The 19,773-nt window shown below is 39.5% G+C and overlaps 1 protein-coding gene across 3 annotated transcripts in view; it reads left to right on the top strand.

Moving 5' to 3' along the window:
- LOC134359353 (potassium voltage-gated channel subfamily A member 1-like) overlaps window positions 1-19,773 on the top strand; it is a 210,351-nt gene that overhangs the window by 86,554 nt on the left and 104,024 nt on the right. For 2 of the 3 annotated variants that reach the window (XM_063072475.1, XM_063072478.1), the window contains exon 2: window positions 17,914-18,099. The gene's annotated coding sequence lies outside the window, so the exon portion shown is untranslated. Of the gene's footprint in view, window positions 1-17,913; window positions 18,100-18,721; window positions 18,784-19,773 lie in introns of all 3 variants that reach the window. The other variant, XM_063072476.1, reaches the window with a different exon arrangement.

Here is a 19,773-nt window from a genome sequence, read left to right as displayed (position 1 = left end):
CCTGATTGATCAGAGAGCTGATGGTCTGGGTTCTTCTCCCTCTGGAAGTTGCGCCTGAACTTCTGCTATAGTCGTCCCGTGGGCCTAAGAGAATGGCAATTGTGACTAAAATAAATCACACCAATTATGCAAAGTTTCCACTGGTCACACTAGTGGCAGGAAATCAAGGTCACATGTTTGCCTACCCTTTCTTCAGTGGTGGGTCTCCTTAGAGTTTTGGAATGGAAATAGTATTCTACTGGAATTAAAATCTGATAATTAATGCCACTCAAGCTGTACTGTAAGGCAAGAATAAGTTTAGAATCTAAATTTCCTTGTGATTCAGGGATTCAGGCTATAGCTGTCAAATAAGGTATGATCTAATGTTAACTCCACTCTTGCTAACATTTGAGAATCAAGAAATGAAGAACTTTTATAATTTTATTAAAACAAATGAATGATTTTTTTTCTTTAAATAAACAGCTAAAGACACCACATCTCATGGAATTGACTATAATAAGATTTCCTCATTAGCTACTTTTGGTACTCATGGAATTTTGGGCACTGGTTGTGAAGAATGAGATTTATACAAACTAAACTAATATTAGGTTGCAATAAATTTAATCCAACATACTAGAATGAATGAGGCATTGTTGCCAGGTAAATACTTCTAATCTGAGAGTGTCACCAGCAAGCCTTTTTAAGGGATAGTTGATCAAAGTATTGAAACCAGAGAATGTCAGGTATATACAATATAATTTTTTAATTTAATTGCATTGTTTTAATAAACTAGTGTTTGTTTATTTGCCTGATTAAAGTGTTCAAAGCTATTAATTATGAATTGAAATGGACCTCCGTGGTTAGCACAATTCTATTACAGCTTGTCTGTCAGAGTTTGGAGTTCAATTCCAGTGCCATCTTTAAGGATCACGAGTTTCCTCTGGGTGCTTCAGTTTCCTCCCACATTCCAAAGACGTACCAGTTAGTAGGTTAATTAACTATTACAAATTGTCCTATGATTAGGCTAGGGTTAAATAGGTAAGTTGCTGAGGTGTGTGGCTCGTTGGGTTGGAAGAGCCGGTTCCATGTGGTATCTAAATAAAAATAAAATTGATGACTGCAGAAAGATGGGGATAAAGCCGGCATGAGGCACTTGAGCGGAAGTGACTTGAACTGATCGTTTGGCTAAATATCTAATTGGTGCACCAACTGGAGAGCTCAGCACTTGGGAGACATTTGTGAAATATCTGCAGTGTAAGCAGCTGACATTTCCATGCGGCAACATTGTCATGTATTGGTAACCGTAGCAACTAGAGTGCATCGTGTTCAACAGCATCGGCCCACAGCAGCAACAGAATTTCGCAACACTGCCCATACTAAACCTTTCATATGAAAGCACACATTTTTTAAAAACAGAGAAAAGACAATAGTGAATAGTGACTTAATGAAAAATAACCAAGTATGCCTCAAACTTAAAGGCTAAAATTACATTATTTCATAAATATCACAAAAACTATGAGATATAATTGCTGCTTAAAGTCGGTGATCTATCTCAGTATTATAGTGCAGAAATATATTTTCTCTCAGATTCCAGCCTGTCAGTACTGTTTTCAGACACCTGAACTACCACTTTCCCTTCTCAGACTCCTTCACCAGCTCTCCCATACTCTTGCCTTTGACACCACTACAATGTACAGTTCACTGTTTGCACTCTGACACACACAAATCAGCACTTCCAATTCACAACTCCACCCCATCAATGATGGGTTCATTTGGCGTTACACATACAAATGTATTCAGAGTTCAACTTTGACAATAAACAACCACTCAACAACCCATAAAGCACTCTAAGGAGCACTTCACTCATACCTGGAAAGGGTACAAATCTGGATTACCTGGCAATTTTTATTGAATGACTATGCATGGTGGGACCCAAGCTATATCGACCTTAAATGTACGGAGTAAAAGAAAGGTAGTTTTCTAACTGTTGAATCCACTGGCTTGTTAGCAAGGGACTAACCAGCCATGTTTCTAGAGATGCCCAGTAAAAAGGGGTTTCACGTATGAAGAATGATTTTACCCAAGACAGATGTACTAGCATTTGAAAATGCAACAAACAAGAACTGGGCAATTCTGTGCTTGAAATGTGTGAGCGCGTTGACATCAGGTACATATCTAACTGCATCACTAGTTATATTTTCATTATTTCCACCCACACCAACATAGATGAGGCTCAAATCCCCACACAGTGCCTGTCATGGAACAGTCTAACATAGAAACATAGAAAACCTACAGCACAATACAGGCCCTGCGGCCCGCAAAACTGTGCCGAACATATTCCTACCTTAGAACAACCTAGGCTTTACTCATAGCCCTCTATTTTTCTAAGCTCCAGGAGTCTCTTAAAAGACCCTATCATTTCCGCCTCCATCACCGCTGCCGGCAGCCCATTCCACGCATTCACCACTCTCTGCGTAAAAAACTTACTCCTGACATCTCCTCTGTACCTACTTCCAAGCACCTTAAAACTATGCCCTCTCGTGCTAGCCATTTCAGTCCTGGGGAAAGGCTTCCGACTATCCACACGATCAATGCCTCTTATTATCTTGAACACCTCTATCAGGTCACCTCTCATCCTCCATCACTCAACCTATTCTCATAAGGCATGCTCCCCAATCCAGGCATTGTGCTTCACTCTTAATTCTGCTACTGTTGAGAATTGGATACCTGCATGGGCAAACTGTTCAGTTGCCTTTCACAGAGGACAGAATGTGCAATGCTTGTGTTCCTTTCCCTTTAGTTTGCTGCTGAGCTACTCATTTACTGGTGCCTCGGTGGCAATGATCCATTCTTGATGATCTACCAATGACCTAGACTTTGCAGTGCAGGCCGCAATTTCTGAATTTACTAATGACACAGAACTTGGCAATATTGTGCACTGTGAGGAGGATAGCAATAGATTGCAGCAGGGCACAGACAGGCTGGTGGAATGGGCAGACATACGGCAGACAAAGTTACATGTGGTGAAATGTGAGTAGTTGCACATTGATAGAAATAATGAGAGTAGACAATTTAGGATAAAGGGCACTTCTAAAATAGATGTAGGAGCAGGAATACGCTGGCTCAGATTTTCAAAGACAGTCATCAACTTGAGTCATATTTTTGTGTCTGGTTGTTGACTCTAGGGGTAGATGTGATGGTGACTCTTGACTTCCAGGCTATTAGACTTGTGTATTAGAGGTAATCCAGGAACCCTTCTCATAATGGGCCCTTTTTATTTCATTTCAGGCACTGGGATCTGATGGCATTGTTGTCATTCAACCATACACATGTATACGGTGATTCTCCCCGTAAAAGGTGCAAGATACAGTACATGTAGTCATACACAGCACACAGCACAGATTGCACATAGAGTTGGAGAAATAATTTTAGCATAAGTTTCTGAGTGGCACGGCCTGAAGATGGATGAAGCATGGGATGTTGTCCTGGAGCCATGTTTCTCTAAGAACAAGTATGCAGCAGTTCCTCAACTCTCACTGAGTCAGCAGTAGATGAAGGCAAGCCAGCTTGTCTCACAGTGGGCTAACCGCAGACAAAAGTATCCAGCTTGTCTTCCAGGGAGCGAGCACTGGAGAGCAGCACCGATAGGAGACCCACCCTGCAGGGGCCAGCCCCCAACCTATTACCAATTCCAGCACGCCGCCTCCTCTAGGTAGCTGCAACAGGCAATGCCATGGCATGAGGGCCTGGTCTGTGCAACAACCGAGGTCACGCAGTCCCCCCACCTTTGTTCTGTTCAATGAACTAATAAACTGGACTTGCAGTATTTTATATTACCTATGTCTAATAGGGTCGTGTGATCACAGGAGAAATGCTTAAGTCACATATTTGCAGCATCTGTTGGACCCAGGTTGCACTGACTGTCATTGACTGCAAGAACTGCAACAGTAACATGTTGGTATGCCATGAATCAAATTATTTCACAATGAGTGATCTACATTGCTCAAGTCTGCCAGAGTCCAAGGTTTTACTTGAGCAGTTTCTCACGGCATGAAGTTAAATCTAGAGAAAAGTCATCTTGGTAGCAAGGAAGAGGAGAGATGATTGAGAATAAAGAATACTGTTCCAAAAGGGGTGCAAGAGCGGAAGCACCTGAGTGTGTCTGTGAAAAGTTCATTGAAAGTGGCAGGGCAGGCTGTAGTTTTGGCATTTATCAGTGGAGGCATAGCTAAAAAAAAGCAGTGAAATCATGCTTAATCCTTTAAAAAAAGACTGGTCTAGTCGCAGCTCGAATATTGTATTCAATTCTGATTGCCACATCAGAGCAAGAATGTGAGAGTGTTAGGCTGGATCTAGAAATGATTCACAAGAATAATTCCTGGGATGATCGACTGCTGTTACAAAGATATATTCTGGAGGCTCTGACAGCTTGTTACAGGTAACAGAAGGCTGCATGCAGATTTGACCAATGCTTATAAAATGATAAGGATTTGGAAAGAGTGAATAGTCGGAGCTGTAGCTTTGGTGGAGGGATAGAAGACGAGGTATAAAATAGAAAAAGGAAGGAACTTGGAATGACTTGAGGATTTTTTTTATCTAGCATGTGGTTAGAATCTGGTAAGGACTGTCTGACGATGTGGTGGGCATGGATTCTATTGTGGGTTTTTAGAGGGATCTGGACAGAGATCTGTGGAAGAAACATTTGTAAGGCTACAGATGAAGAACTAGGGAATCACTCTGGTAGGGATCCATCATGGACATAGTAGACAGAATGGCCTCCTGTGCTGTAATCATTCTATGATTTTTTAATGACCCTACCTGTTCATGAGGTGGCTTGCATAGATCTGATCATATGCACCGCTGACCACTTTTTAAATATCTCTGATAATTAGACATTAAAATAGATTAAGTAGAATCCAATAATTAAAAACTAAAAATTATTTTTAAAAACAGATCTAAGTTTACTTGAAAACACATTAAAGTACTAGAAATTAATTAAAAGCAACGTAATATAGAGAAGAAAAATAACCCATTCCCCTTTAAATGAAAGAAGTTACACCAAATACAAATGTTGGGATGGATGTGAAGCAACCTTAGTTGAGGATGTTTGTGCTCTACCCTGCACTTAGAGCTGAGTTCAGGATGGTGTGGGGAGCCTAATAATCTAGCAGCTAATCTTCAACTCCTGAAATGTAATACACAGGTGCAGAAGTCAAAGGTAAGCTGACCTGTAAAGAGGGTTTTGCTGACCATCCTCTACGAAGCTACCACCAAGATTTAATTATATTTCAGGCTAATGTGATGAGTCAGATGGCCTACTATTAATATTGAGAGATACAGGTCGATCCAGTCACCAGTTACTTCTCCTCTAGAAGAAAATGTCTTTGGATTATCCTACGAATACACATTTTCTTTATATTCCATGGGCAGCACAGTGACGGAGCCGTTTGTGCTGTTACCTCAGAGCCCAAACTGAGGAGCTCGCAATGTGCAGTTTGCACTTTCTGCCCATGGCCATGAGCTTTCCGAGATTCAGCAACTTCTTAAGTTTCAAAGACTTGCTGGTTATTAAATTGTTCAGCTGATTGGCTGCTGTAAATTACCTCTAATGTAGGTGGATAATGGGAGTATCATCGTGGAATTTTGAGAGAATAGTTCACTGGAAAATAAATGGGGGAGCAGGAGAGATTATTCTGAGAGCTGACATAGACTTGATGGGCTGAATGGCCTCCATTGTGAGAAATCTGAAAGAAAATAAATAAATAAAAGGAAAAGTAGGAGCACAGGTAATGTTTCATTCATAAACCATCCCCTAAAGCCACATCACTACTGTATCAGAAGTTCAGATCCCAATTTTGTACTCAATCTTTTCGAGTTGAAGCCATAACCCTTTCACTCGGCACCAGGAATGTTATGAATGAAGCCAAAGATGACACCCATATTGTCAAAAGCAGGTAAGCATGAACAGTATTGTAATCAAGCTTAAGTGGAGTGAAAGAACACGCACCAGTCCATATCAAGGGGCCATTGGTGGATAGAGTGATTAGCTTCAAGGTGCCAGCATTTCAGAGGATCTATCCTGGGCCCAGTGTATTGATGCAATTATGAAGAGGGTGTGCCAGAGACTATACTTCATTAGGAATTTGAGGAGATTTGGTACGTCATCAAAGATTCTTGCAAATTTCTACAGAACATTCTGACTGGTTGCATCACCACCTGGTATTGAGGCTCCAAAATGCAGGATCAAAAGAAGCTGCACTGGGTTGTAGAACGAGTCAGCTCCATCACGGTCATCTTCAAAAGACGGAGTCTCAAGCAGGCGGCATCTATCGTTAAGGACTCTCATCATCTGTGACATGGTCTCTTCTCATTACTACCATTACGAGGGAAAACAGGAGCCTGAAGATCCTCATTCTACACCTTAGGAACAGCTTCTTCCTCTCCACCATCAGATTTATGAAAAGTCCATGAACCTCTAAAGACTATCTCGCTATTTCTCTTTAGTATTATTTATTTATTTATTGATTGATTGGTTGTAATCTTTATACCTTTACACTATACTGCTGCCACAAAACAACAAATTTCATGACGTTTGTCAGTGATGCTAAACCTGATTCTGATTGTTATTCTGACATAAACAGACTATGAGAACAGAGGTTAACACAGAAATCATTTCATGTAGCTTTTCACTGTGGTTCACATTGTAATGTTACAAAGGCTGCTTCACCTCCACTCACTCATCGATCACCTGCCACCCACTGCCTCCTACCTACTTGTCACTTGCTTTGTACATATAGAGAAAGTTAATGGTGAAATATTTAACCTCTCAGCAATATAACCATGCAACCCCTGCCCTATGCCTTAAAAAAATTACAAGAGCATCTACATGACGGTCTGTTGGTTTTATACTTTAAATATTAATCATCCATGATTATTGCTAATGAGTAATTATTCAACTGTGTAAAAAGGTATTTCAGAAACCTTGTTCTGGTAATTAGGTAATTTTTTCCCCATTCTTGCAAGGATATGTTAACACTTCTCCAGTGATGAAAGATTTCAGGCCCCGAAGACTGCCATTTAGATAGGAAGGTTCCTTTCGTACAAAAAACTTGGTAAATGGCTAAGGAAAATAATTTCAGTCTTGCTTTCTCCAGTGTACTTGAATAAAAGACTTCTGTCCTACCCTTGGTTCTAAACACATTTTAATACACAATATTTTGGATGAGATTTTCAGTAGAATTCTCATTTTCCATTCTGAACAAAAGAAATGCCTTGATTTGAAGCTGCCTTAAATATCTTTAGCAAAATGTCTCAAATTATTATTCATCACATATTAATTACAAGGGGAGAACTAGATAAACGGTAATAATTGATATTTCACATCTTTACTCATGGTGACTAAAAACCCATGCAATTTACTACATGATTTAATTAAATAACTTTTCTCTTGTAATCCTTTTTTGGCTACTGCACAATCAATTTATTATTAAAGTACAAAAACAAGATACACTAATAGAAGAACCTTGTAGTGTTGCTAGTAAAGCCACTGCCTCACAGTGCCAAAGACCCTGATTCAATCTTGAGCTTGGGTGCTGTCCGTATGGAGTTTGCAGGTGCTCATTGTGACTGCTTGGGTTCCTTCCATGTGCTCCAGTTTCATGTCACATCCCAAAGATATACAGGGAGAGTCTCTGTAAATTGCACATAGTGTGTAGGCAAGTGGTAGAATAAGGAGAGTTGAGGAGAACGTGGGATTAGTGTAGGATTTATATACCTGGGTGGTGGTTGGTGTGTACTTGTGGAGCTGAATAGCTTTTTTTTTCTCTCTGCTCTATCTCTATGACCATAGCTTTGACTTAAAATATCAGCTCAATTTCTCCCTCCACAGATGCTGCTCAACTTGCTAGAAGTTTGAGAGATTCACTTTATTTATTGTAAAATATAGGGGCGACTGATCGCCAGGTCTAAATTGCCAGAATCTTTACAGTAGTGAAGACCTGCATTAGTCGCACCAATTCATAACCATCTCCCTGAAATGCTCAGTGGCTTTAATGTAGAGGGCATGGAATTATGATGCAATTTTATTGATATGTTTGTGATGATTTATTGTGAAGAGTACCTGTGACACTAATGTCAAATGCTGTTTACAGGACAGATTTATTATCGTTCAATATTTTGGTGTTTTTACTGCTCCTACATCATTATCACCAAAAACTGGCCTGCAGTTATTATTATATGGTTTGGAGATGAGAAACCAGTAATTTCTGCCTACGGTATAATGGAGCTGCCCTTAACAGTCCTGTAGAGGAGTAAGGACACCTACTATCAAAAACAGTGGTCTTTGCGAAGCTGGGCAGCTACCATTTCCAGCTGAATTTAAAAAAGGGAGTAAATAATGTGTTAAGTGCCATTCTGTAAATATTGAATTATTTCATTGATTTTTTTATTCATAGCAATAGTAACTTGAATTTGTGTAGTTCTTTTAACATATTTAAACATTCCAAGCCACGTTTTTTTGAATTTTGTTTTACAAATTCTGACACAAAGCTAAGACTGGATACTGTGACAGAGCTCAGTTTTAAAGAGCCCTTTAGATAATATGGGAGAGCTAACAAGGGAGAAATATTTCTAAACATTCCCTTCTCACCCACCTACCAATATCTTACTGTGGTTCATTTTACCAGTGTACTGACAATCCTGCAGATACATTTCCCGTTACCCAGTGCATGCTCCCAGTGAGTGAGACATTCAGTTAAGAACACCCATTTGGAAAACCTGGCTGGTGTTTTGGTAATTCACCTTGTGTCCTGATTGTGGAACTGAGTCGTTTGCAGTCGCATTTTGAACTTTCCTCCACCATATGACCAACTGCCTTTCAAGACTCTGGGTGTCTGAAGAATTTACTAAAGTCAATTTCTTTTCTATCTAGTCTAAACATAGCTTTCATTATATTCCCACCATTAGATAATTGCTCTACTTCCAATGATGTTGACCTTTAGGACACATTAATTGGAGCAATCAATGTATTGTATTCCTGTGGGCTATCAGGGACTTCAATGTAAATCTATTCCTGGTGAAAATTTAGAAGACTGAGGCCAATTACTGAGAAATGAAATTTCAGTCCCATCTCCCTCTTGGTCACTTGCCACCTGAAACTTCCTTATTATTACCCATGTATAATTTATTAGTGTTTGGCTGTTGAATTGTGTTGAAAATTAGTAAGCCTGGCACAGTACTTTACTTAATGGTTCATATTGGAATTCAGTTCCAGTGGGCACAGCACTTGAATGACTGCTCAAGCGATGTTGTGGTTATTGATATGTGTGGGTCATGTAGTTTATCAGTTGCAGAGCTGGCCTTGAACCTTGTAGTATCTGAGATGTAATAATGTCGGGAAAGTTCTTCGTATGAGTAATTAATTCTTAAAATCTATATTTTAAGAACTAAGGTATTTTAAAAAAGAAATTTCAAAACAGGTGATTAAGTGCAAATAGATGGAGATGGAATAATTCCTGTTTTTCACAATTTGTAATTTTTCATAATTAAAAGCAATATGGAAAGTTGGGAGGAAGTTTGCACCATGAATCTTCAGCCCTATTGAACTCCATCCACATGGTAGAATGATAAGATCAGCCAACTGCAAAAAGCACCTACCTTCAGGTAAAAGGAAAGAGGGAAAATGGCTTGATATTTAACAATTGATTTTGGTATTTGGTAACAATTGGAATTCATTGTCACAGGATGTTGTGAAGGCCAAGTCATTTAAAGCAGAAGTTGACACATTCTTAATGAGTAAAGACAAATGTGGGGAGAAGGCAGAAGAATGGGGTTGAGAGAGATAATAGTGTAAATCAGCCATGATAGAATGGTAGAACAGACTTATTGGGCTAAATGGCCCAATTCTATTCCTATGTCTTATTGTCTTGTTACCAGGATATTCAAAGAGGCAATATTTCACTCCTGCAGTATTAACTAGAGCCATGAAAAGTTCATGCTTTGATACTTAGGCAAGTAGTCAGAACTTCCTTTGAAAATTATTTTCATTGATGTGAAGGAAGAAGTATGTTACTGAAAAAAAATCTAATTGGAGGGTGTAGGTGTCAAATACAGTTTCGTGAATAATCAGAATCAGGTCTAATATCACCAGCATATGTCCTGAAATTTATTAACTTAGCGGCAGCAGTGCATGATAAAGATAGAGAGAACAAATTAATTAATTACAGTAAGTATATATATATGTATATTAAATAGTTAAAATAGTGCAAAAACAGAAATGATAAGTAAAAGTGAGGCAGTGTTCAAGAGTTCAATGTCCATTTAGAAGTCAGATGGCAGAGGGGAAGAAGCTGTTCCTGAATCACTGAATATGTGCCTTCAGGCTTCTGTGTCTCCTTCCTGATGGTAACAATAATCCTAAATTATTTTAATCACCTACATTTTCACCCCGGAAGTAGTTTTTCTTTGTTGAATACATTCACAGTGCCTTCCATGGCATTGATAACGTGGACCTGAGGAGTGTTGATGGTGCCTCCGGAACCTTGGGAAGAATGCTCTGAAGTTGCTCCATAGCAAGAATGAAACACAAAGGAAGCTAAAACATTGAAGTAATGAGAGGGAGATCAAATTTCTATTCCCATTAAACAAGTGACGTTCGTTGTTGTGGTGCATTTGCAGGACCTTCCATTTTCTCACAGGGATAGAGATCAACAGTACCAAGCAGGAATGCTTTTAACATTGTTTCTCAGCTTTTGGAAATAAGTGCGTTTGCTGAAGGGAAAGAGTGAAAGAGAGAGAGCTGTTCAGATGTTGTGATCACCTTATTGAGACAAACCATAACTGTTACTTTTAAATGCACCTTGGTAGCTATATGAATGTAAGAAGTAAAAGCAAGAACAGATCTCTTCGGCCTGCTCCTTTATTGAATGTTGTTGATAATTCCCGACCTCATCCATGTCCCTGTCAGTCTCAAAGTCCATTAACTCCTTCAAAGTCCTTATTGCAAGAGCATGTATAGCATACTGGACTGGGGAATTCTGAAGATTTTCAATTTTTTGAGTGAGGAAAAATCTTCTCGTTGAAGCCAGAAATACCACACCTATTTCTTAAGACTGTGTACCCTTGTTCAAGTGTCTCCAGCAAGAAGTGGTAATCTCAGAATCACCCATGTCAATTTTCTCACCCACTCCAAAAAGAACGTGACATCTTTCAGTGAGACAACCTTTCATTTTTCTAAACTCCCGTCACCAGAAGTTCACTAACCAATTTTTCTTCAAAGGGCAAACCCTCATTCCAAGAATCAATACTACACTATTTCCAAAGAAACCATTTGGTATCTCATATGCACAGCGTGAAATTGCAGAAAAACTCTAGGTATGATATATGGTCTTTACTCTTATGCTCTAACTTCCTAGTTAACAAAAAGTTTTGTCTGTCTACATTCTTTCTGTATCTGGATGTTGTCTTTTGTCATTACATTTACCACTGCTCCCTCATCCATCTGTTGATCAGCATCTCCCATTTTCTCAACATTTTAGAAATCATCTGTTTTGCTCTTCTTTACATGAAGATGAATAACCTCCACACATCTCTACCTGATATTGCAACTGTCTTCTTATCGTCACTCCTTATGTACATACTGTGCAAAAATCACATATACTTAACTAGTTGCCTAAGACAGCAGTACTGCAATAATTTTATGTATTGCATTGTACTGCTGCTGCAAAAAAGAACAAATTTCATGACATATGTGAGCGATGATAAACCTGATTCTGATATGGGTCTCAATTGTGGATTGAGAGTGGGAAGGAGACAGGGAGAAGCAAATCATGGAAAGGAAAAGAGGAATGGAGCCGGGAGGGAATGGGAAGCACCAGAAAGACATGCTGTAATGATCAATAAACCAAGCAACATACACAAAATGCTGGAGGAACTCAGCAAGCCAGGCAGCATCTATGGAAAAAAAGTACAGCTGACATTTTGGGCCAAGACCCTTCGGTAGGACGAGAGAAAAAAGGATGAGGAGTAGATTTAAAAGGTGGGGGAGGGGCGAGAGAACCACAATGTGATAGATGAAACCGGGAGGGGGAGGGATGAAGTAAAGAATTGGGAAGTGATTGGTGAAATAGATGCAAAGCTGGAGAAGGAGGAGTCCAATAGGAGAGAACAGAAGGCCATGGAAGAAAGAAAAGGAGGGAAGGAGCACCAGAAGAAGGCGATGGGCAGGCAAGGAGATAAGGTGAGAGAGGGAAAAAGGGATGGGGAATGGTGAAGGAGAGGGAGGGGGGTCATTACCGGAAGTTCAAGAAATTGATGTTCATGTCATCAGGTTGGAGGCCACCCAAATGGAATATAAGATGTTGTTCCTCCAACCTGAGTGTGGCCTCATTGTGACAGTAGAGGAGGCCATGACTTGACATATCGGAATGGGAGTGGGAAGTGGAATTAAAATGGTTGGCCACTGGGAGATCCCTCTTCTTTTGGTGGATAGAGCGTAGGTGCTTGGCGAAATGGTCTCCCAGTTTACGTTCCTTCTCACCGATATACAGGAGGCCACACCAAGAGCATTGGACACAGTATATAACCCCAATAGACTCACAAGTGAAGTGTTGCTTCACCTGTAAGGACTGTCTAGAGCCCTGAATGTTAGTGAGGGAGGAGATGTAGGGGCAAGTGTAGCAATCACTATGCTTGCAAGGATAAATGTCAGGAGGGAGATCAGTGGGGAGGGATGAATGGTGAGTTGCATAGGGAGCGATCCCTGCGAAAAGCAGAAAGTTGGGGGGGGAAGATGTGCTTGGCGGTGGGATCCCATTGGAGATGGCAGAAGTTCGAGAGAATTATGTGCTGGATGCAGAGGCTGGTGGGGTGGTAGCTGAGGACAAGAAGAACCCAATCCCTGGTAGTGTGGTAGAAGGATGGGGTAAGGGCAGACGTGTGTGAAACGCTGCAGTTGAGAGCAGCATTGATGGTGGAGGAAGAGTCGCCCATTTCTTTGAAAAAGCAGTTGTTTGGAGTTAAATGACCTTGCCTGCAATGTTCCCTCTAATTTGTAATGACCAGTGTTCACAAAAAGCTTGTGCTGTGCAATGTTCTGCCCAGTAACAACAACATGTGCTGACAGAATAATTTCTTCAATAAAAACAAGTATAAGTAAGACAGTTCTAAAATCGGCAGACAAATTAACACAAACTCCACATTGTCAACACCATCCTCATCAGAAACTGGAAAAGGAAATGTGATTATGAAATATACTTAACAAGCCAATGAGGTAGAGGGTGGCAACATTCTGTGCGCAGTTTAAGTACCTTTGTATGCTAGTAGCAAAAGATGTGCGCGTGTGCACACACTCACACCTTAGGGGGCACATTGCTTGCCTGGTGTCTCAGGGCTGGATGTGTCTGCACCCATACCAACCCCCCCACTTCTGGCATTTCTGCTCTGCCACCTCTCCCACACACCTCCCTTGGCACTCCCAGCGTCCTTTGCTCCCGCCAGATTTACAAACGTGCTCTCCACTCCACTTTGACAAAAATCTTAGGCACCTAGCTATAAATATGTCCCCAAGACTTGCACGGAACTGTATCCCTTTTCAGACTCCTTCAATCCTCTTCTCACCTCACTTTCTATCATCAGCAGACATAAAAATACTCTATTCCGTGCTTTCACCTAAGTTATTAATGCAGGTCCAGCCCATTTCCTGTGGCCTCCACTAAATAGCAATCAGCCCTCTGTTTCCTATCCTTTAACACATCCTCTGTTCTAATCCATTTCATGAGGTTATACATTATGGGGATGGGACAAGAGAAAGTTTAACCGCAGGGGATTTCTGAGAGGAGAGAGTTAAGGGAAAGAAGTACTGAACAGAGCAATGGGCAAAAGCATGCATGTTTCTGCGCAGTTGTGCTTGCTGAAATAGAGTGCATAGTTACAGTTTGAGCAAATGCTTATGGGAGTATCTAGTCACCTTGATATGTTTTAAGTGTATCTAGCTGACCCTGGTTTCTAATCATGTTGCACCTTCTCACAAAGACCATGCTCTAAAGTGGTAGCTGATGTGCAATGGTCATCCCACCCTGCATGAGCATACCCCACTCCATAATAAAGTTTGATATTTGGAGTGGGACCGGAATGGACAGCCTCAACAGCAACAAACTGGAGTGCCTTACTGTTTTATGGCCCTGGAATCTAGGCATTCTGAGGTTGATCCAAATGAGTGAGGCACAGTGGAAAGAACAGGCTAAGTCAATTAGTGAGGAGGTGGTAGACAGACCAGAAGAAATGTACCATACCTTTCAAGGTGGTTTCATCATCAAATATTGAACTTGCCTCTGTTTTATTGAATCACCATTTGGAATAAACAAATACCTCATGATCTTTTGACTCATTCCATCACAGAACCAGTGTGTTAAGGTTATCGGTGTATATGCTCTGAACCTAGAAGTGATGAATAAGGAATTCTATTCCAAACTTAAACAATTACCCAAGTTCTAATAAGAGAACGATGTTTCTTTTAGGTGATTTTTAAATCAAGGACTTTAAAGTGTCCTCAAAAAGGACATAGACAATGTCCAATTCGTAAGGACACGTACAAGGTCTTATGGCAGCACCCTTCATCTAGGTGTTAGTATGTGTTAGATGACATCGTCATTTGATGAAGGTAACACAAGGATGTCATCTTCACTTGTGTCATGACAGGAATTGGTGTTGGCTAGAGACACAAGAGACTGTAGGTGCTGTAATCTGGAGCCAAAAAGCAAGCTGCCAGAGGAACTCAGTGGGCCAGGCAGCATCTGTGGAAGTAAATGGATCCAGTCATTTTGAATCAAGACTCTTCATTTGGACCTGGCAGCATTACTGGACTCCCCACTGTCTCATCCATTCTGTTGCCTATTTCAACCTGGCCTCTGAATGGAACCAGCAGCAGAAACACTGCTGAAGAAGGATCAATATAAAGGGACACAAAGACCCGACAAGGAAAGATTTACTGTGCCCTTGTCTCACAGCTAACGTTGTGAGCATGTTCCCATAACAGTTATTGATTAAACACTTGCAGTTCTACTTTTGCCAATAATTGGCCTTGTATGAGTATTCTGTGCCCTCGGATGGAGCCATTTTAGCTTTGACTTGATCCTGTTCTCAGCATTATTTATTTATTATTATTTCTTTATTTTTATTTCCACAGTTTGTCTTTTTTTTTGAACATTGCTTGCTTGTCAATCTCAATGTGCAGTTTTCCATTGATTCTATTGTATTTTTTATTCTACTGTGAATGCCTGCAAGAATGCCTGCAATTCAGGGTAGTATGTGGTGACATATTGTATGTACTTTAATAATAAATTTACTTTGAACTTTTGAACTGCACGCTGATATACTTTGATCATTAAATCATTATTCCTTTTTGCTATAAATCTGCGTACCTGCGATTAACAGTGTTACTTTGCACAACAGCTTTGACTCTGCATACAGATTTATCATTTCACTCTCACAGAAACTTTCCACTCATTAAAATTCCGGCTATGGCCATAGATATTTACTTTGTTGTAAGCTATGGGAACATTTAAACCAACATTTGATAGAGCTCCTCATTCAAGATCAGAAATGTTGTGTGCAGAATAACTGGCCAATTGTCTTAATGGATTTGAAATATTTTGTTAAGAGAGATTTCGATAACTGACTGCAGGGACAAAGTGCCTAAGATGTGAGCAAAATAAGAACACAGTGAAAATAAGCTTCACTGTCTTTAGGAGATTAGCAGAAAGTGTGAAAGAAATCCACAAATGGATAATCAGAGGCAAGCTCTGGTGAAAAGGTCTGTGGATCGTTTTACAGATCTATAACAATCTATACAGAATCTTACCTTAAAGGTGGAATCTTTCTTACAAAGAACCACATGAATGTTATCAGTAAAATTTCTACTGATAAAATAACACTGCACAGCACAGTAATTTTTCACTAACTGTGGAATTCTCCACTTCTGTCTGGCTGGGCTGTACTGTTCATACCCACTCTCTTTCTTAACTGTTAGTTTTAGCTGAAGAATCATCAATAACAGCTTCCCATCTTGTTCCAAGACTCTCCCCCAAGGATCATCTACCCTTGTTCCTCTTGTTTCTCAACTACAGGCTGCCCTTTGACAACAATATCTGAAAAGTACATACTGTATTTAGTTTATACATTTATTCTCTGTACATTCATTTAAGTCTTTTGACCTTCTCACTGATAAATTCAAAATTTCTGTACAGCATCCATCACATCGAGAAAAGGACCTTTATTTTGATTTTATACTTTTTATAATGCCATGGAAGGAGACTTTTTGCCCATTGGTCTATGTGGATCTCATTTAAGCCATCCCATAAGACCCTTTCTCCATCCTACATTCCCTGTAACTGGTTGTCTCTCTTGCCTCCCATCTACACAGAGGCAAATTACAGAACCAGTTAACTTACCAGCATGTCTTTGGGTTGTGGGAGGAAATCAATGCATGGAGGGGTGGGGGGAGGGGTGTGATCCATAGTCACAGGGAGAATGTGACCTTCCCACAGAAATCCAGATCAAACCTGAGACATGGAGCTGTAAAACAGCATCACAAACTGCTGAACTATGTAATGCTTCCTTCAAAACATTGGGGAAAATGGTCACATCACAGCTTTTCCCGCATTAGTTTGTTATTATTAATCCCATTATTTTGGAACAGATATAGTGGTGGCATTTTTGTTCAATACAAGTTACAAACCGTGGTGCCCTTAAAATCACCTATACACCTGTAATAAGATTGACCAATAGTGTAGACTGCATTTGAAGTATTGTGAGCAGTTTTGGGCCCCAAATCTAAGTAAGGATGTGCAGACATTAGAGAGGGTCCAGAGAGAGGGGGTTCACAAGAATGATTCTGGGACTGAATGGGTTAATGTATAAGGAACATTTGAAGATATAAGAGCACTTGATGGCTTTGGACCTGCACACAGTGGAGCTTAAAAGAAGCTGGGTGATCTCATTGAAACCTACCAAATATTAAAAACCTTAGACAGAGTGGTCATGGAGAGGATGCTTCCAAAAATAATCTATTGCAAGTGATTGAAATTCACACGCAACATATTGCTTAGATTCTCTTTGGGTGTCTGAAGGACTTAATAGGGTCAATTTCCTTCTAGTCTAAACATAGCTTTCAGTTTGATGGCCTCATTAGATAATTCCCATATTTCCAACTTTACTGACACCTTCATTGAAGCAATTCATCCTGAACATATGTCCACCTGAAGTACTGTATTCATGTGGGTTAGATAACTAAATCAAGCACAGCACTGTAAATCTATACCTGATGGAAAATTAATTTAGAGGTTTGAACCATTACTGTACTAAGAAATGAAATTTTAGTCATGTCTCTCTACTGGTCATTTGCTATCTGAAACTGCTTTTGTTAATACTCATCAACATCTCTGACATGTATAATTTAACAGTATTTGGCTCTTGTCCACTGTCTTTTTAAAATTGAACTTACCAGGCAAGAGAACAAACAATGAATGAACTGTCTGCAAAAAGATGTGGTTAAAAAGTGAAGCAAGTTTGGCCCTCAATGTTACCAGAAAGGTCAACATGATCAGATATTATTTTTAGAGAATTGATGAGATAACATATGAAGTTGTTTTTCCCATATTGTTGAAATTTAACGATCTTGTAATAGAGCTTTATATTCTGGCAATTCATATTGGAGTTCAGCCGTAGTGGACACTGCAGCTGAAGGCACCAGAGGATGTTATAGTTATTGATATATTTGATCATGCTAAATATCAGTTGTCAACAAAGCTCGGAATTCCTGATGTGACCACATCAGGAAAAGTTCTGCACGGGAGTGATATAAAATTCTGAATATAAATTTTCAAGATATTTTAAGATAGAAGTGAATGAATATTAATCTCTATTTCTCCTATTTTATAGTTTTCCAGAGCTTAAGGCAATGTGAAAAATTGGGAGGAAGAAAACACCATGAATTTAAGGTCTGAAGCCAGAATGATAAGACAATGAATGCCAGAATAAGACAAATTCTCAATGGAGATTAGTTAACCACAGAAAGCCACTACCATCATGAAATTCAAGAGGGAATATGACATATAAAATAACAAGGTATGTGTTACAGGGCTACTGCATGCAGGTAGTGCATTGACTCTTTCAGATGTCATTCAATGAAAAACTTGTATTTTCTTCTGCTATAAAGTGTCTTAAGCTTTTATTCTTTTTTAAGAAAACCATGCCTCATCTGATGCAAAAATGTCTGCTATAATTTAATCCAGAGATCCAAAACAAAGCACACACAGTGTAACATCCACAGCAATCCTATTTTGATCAGGTGTAGTTGGACTGTGTGCAGCACATTACTGAAGAAACCATTAAGACAAGCAAAAGGCTGCTTGTCACTACATTAAGGTGAATTATCCCTGTTTTGATGAAGTGACAATTATCATATTCTGAAGCCTTTGTTCAGTAATTGTAGCTATTAGTTGGACACAATACAGGACAAAGCAAAGCACTTTACTGCAAATCTGTGTTAGTGTCAGAAATTGAATCTCCATTACTTAAGCATGCATTTTTAAAATGTTTTTCTTAAAGGCTGAAATATTGTTTGTGTGATATTGTTAATAATACCTTAGCTCAAAATTCTTCTGCATACTATTTTAATGAAATACTTAGAATAAATCAAAAGTAAAAGTGTGAACATAAATATTTCAGCCTGTACCATTCCTTTCAGTCAATTTAACACAAGTCACTTGGGCAAAGAAAGAACATTTTCATCCTCAGGATATCCCAAAGGTATTTGCAACTAATTAAGTATTTTTGTAGAGTAGTGTGTTGTTGGAAATATGACAGAAAATCTCGAAGTTCAAAGTAAATTTATTATCAAAGAACGTATATAACCCTGAAATTCCTATTTTTGTGGGTGTACACAGTAAATCCAAGAACCATAAGAGAATCGATGGGAAACTGTACCCAACAGGACAGACAAACAGACAATGTGCACAAGACAAACTGTGCAAGTACAAAAGAGAAAGAAAATAATAAATAAATAGCAACAAATTTCGAGAACATGAGAAGAAGAGTTCTTAAAATTGAATCCATAGGTTGTTGGAACAGATCAGTGATGGGCAAATGAATGAAGGTTCAGGAGCCTGATGGTTGAGGGGTTGTAACTGTTCCTGAACTTAGTACTGCGAGTTCTGAAGCTCCTGTACCTTCTACCTGATGGCAGCAACGAAAAGGGAGCATGACCTGGGTGGTGGGGTTCCCTATTGATGGATGCTGCTTTCCTCTGACAGTGCTACGTGTAGATGTGCTCATTGGAGGGGAGGTTTTACCTGTGATGGACTGGGCCATATCCACTACTTTTTGTAGGCTTTTCCATACAATGGCATTGTTGTTTCCATACCAGGCTGTGATGCAAACAGTCAATATATTCTTCATACCACACATCTCCAGAAGTTTTTCAAAGTATTACATGGCTTGCTGAATCTTTGCAAGCTGCTAAGAAAGTAGTGATGCTTTCTCCGTAATTGCACTTGCTTGCTGGGCTCTGGACAGTTACTCTGAAATGATAACACGAAGAAATTTAAAGTTGCTGACCCTCTCTGAACACAACATTCCCCTTAAAAGCTTGTATACAATTTGTCTCAACTATTTCTTATATTAGCAAATTACATGAATGCCATTGGACTAAGTGATCTGATTCAGCGATGTTTGAAGGAAAGATATTTCATAGTAAGAAAGACTCCCTTGTTTTTCCAATTAAAAAAGAATTCGGAGCTT

Source organism: Mobula hypostoma, chromosome 20, assembly GCF_963921235.1.
Source record: "Mobula hypostoma chromosome 20, sMobHyp1.1, whole genome shotgun sequence".
Lineage (NCBI taxonomy): Eukaryota > Metazoa > Chordata > Chondrichthyes > Myliobatiformes > Myliobatidae > Mobula > Mobula hypostoma.
This window is presented reverse-complemented; position numbering and strand designations above follow the sequence as displayed.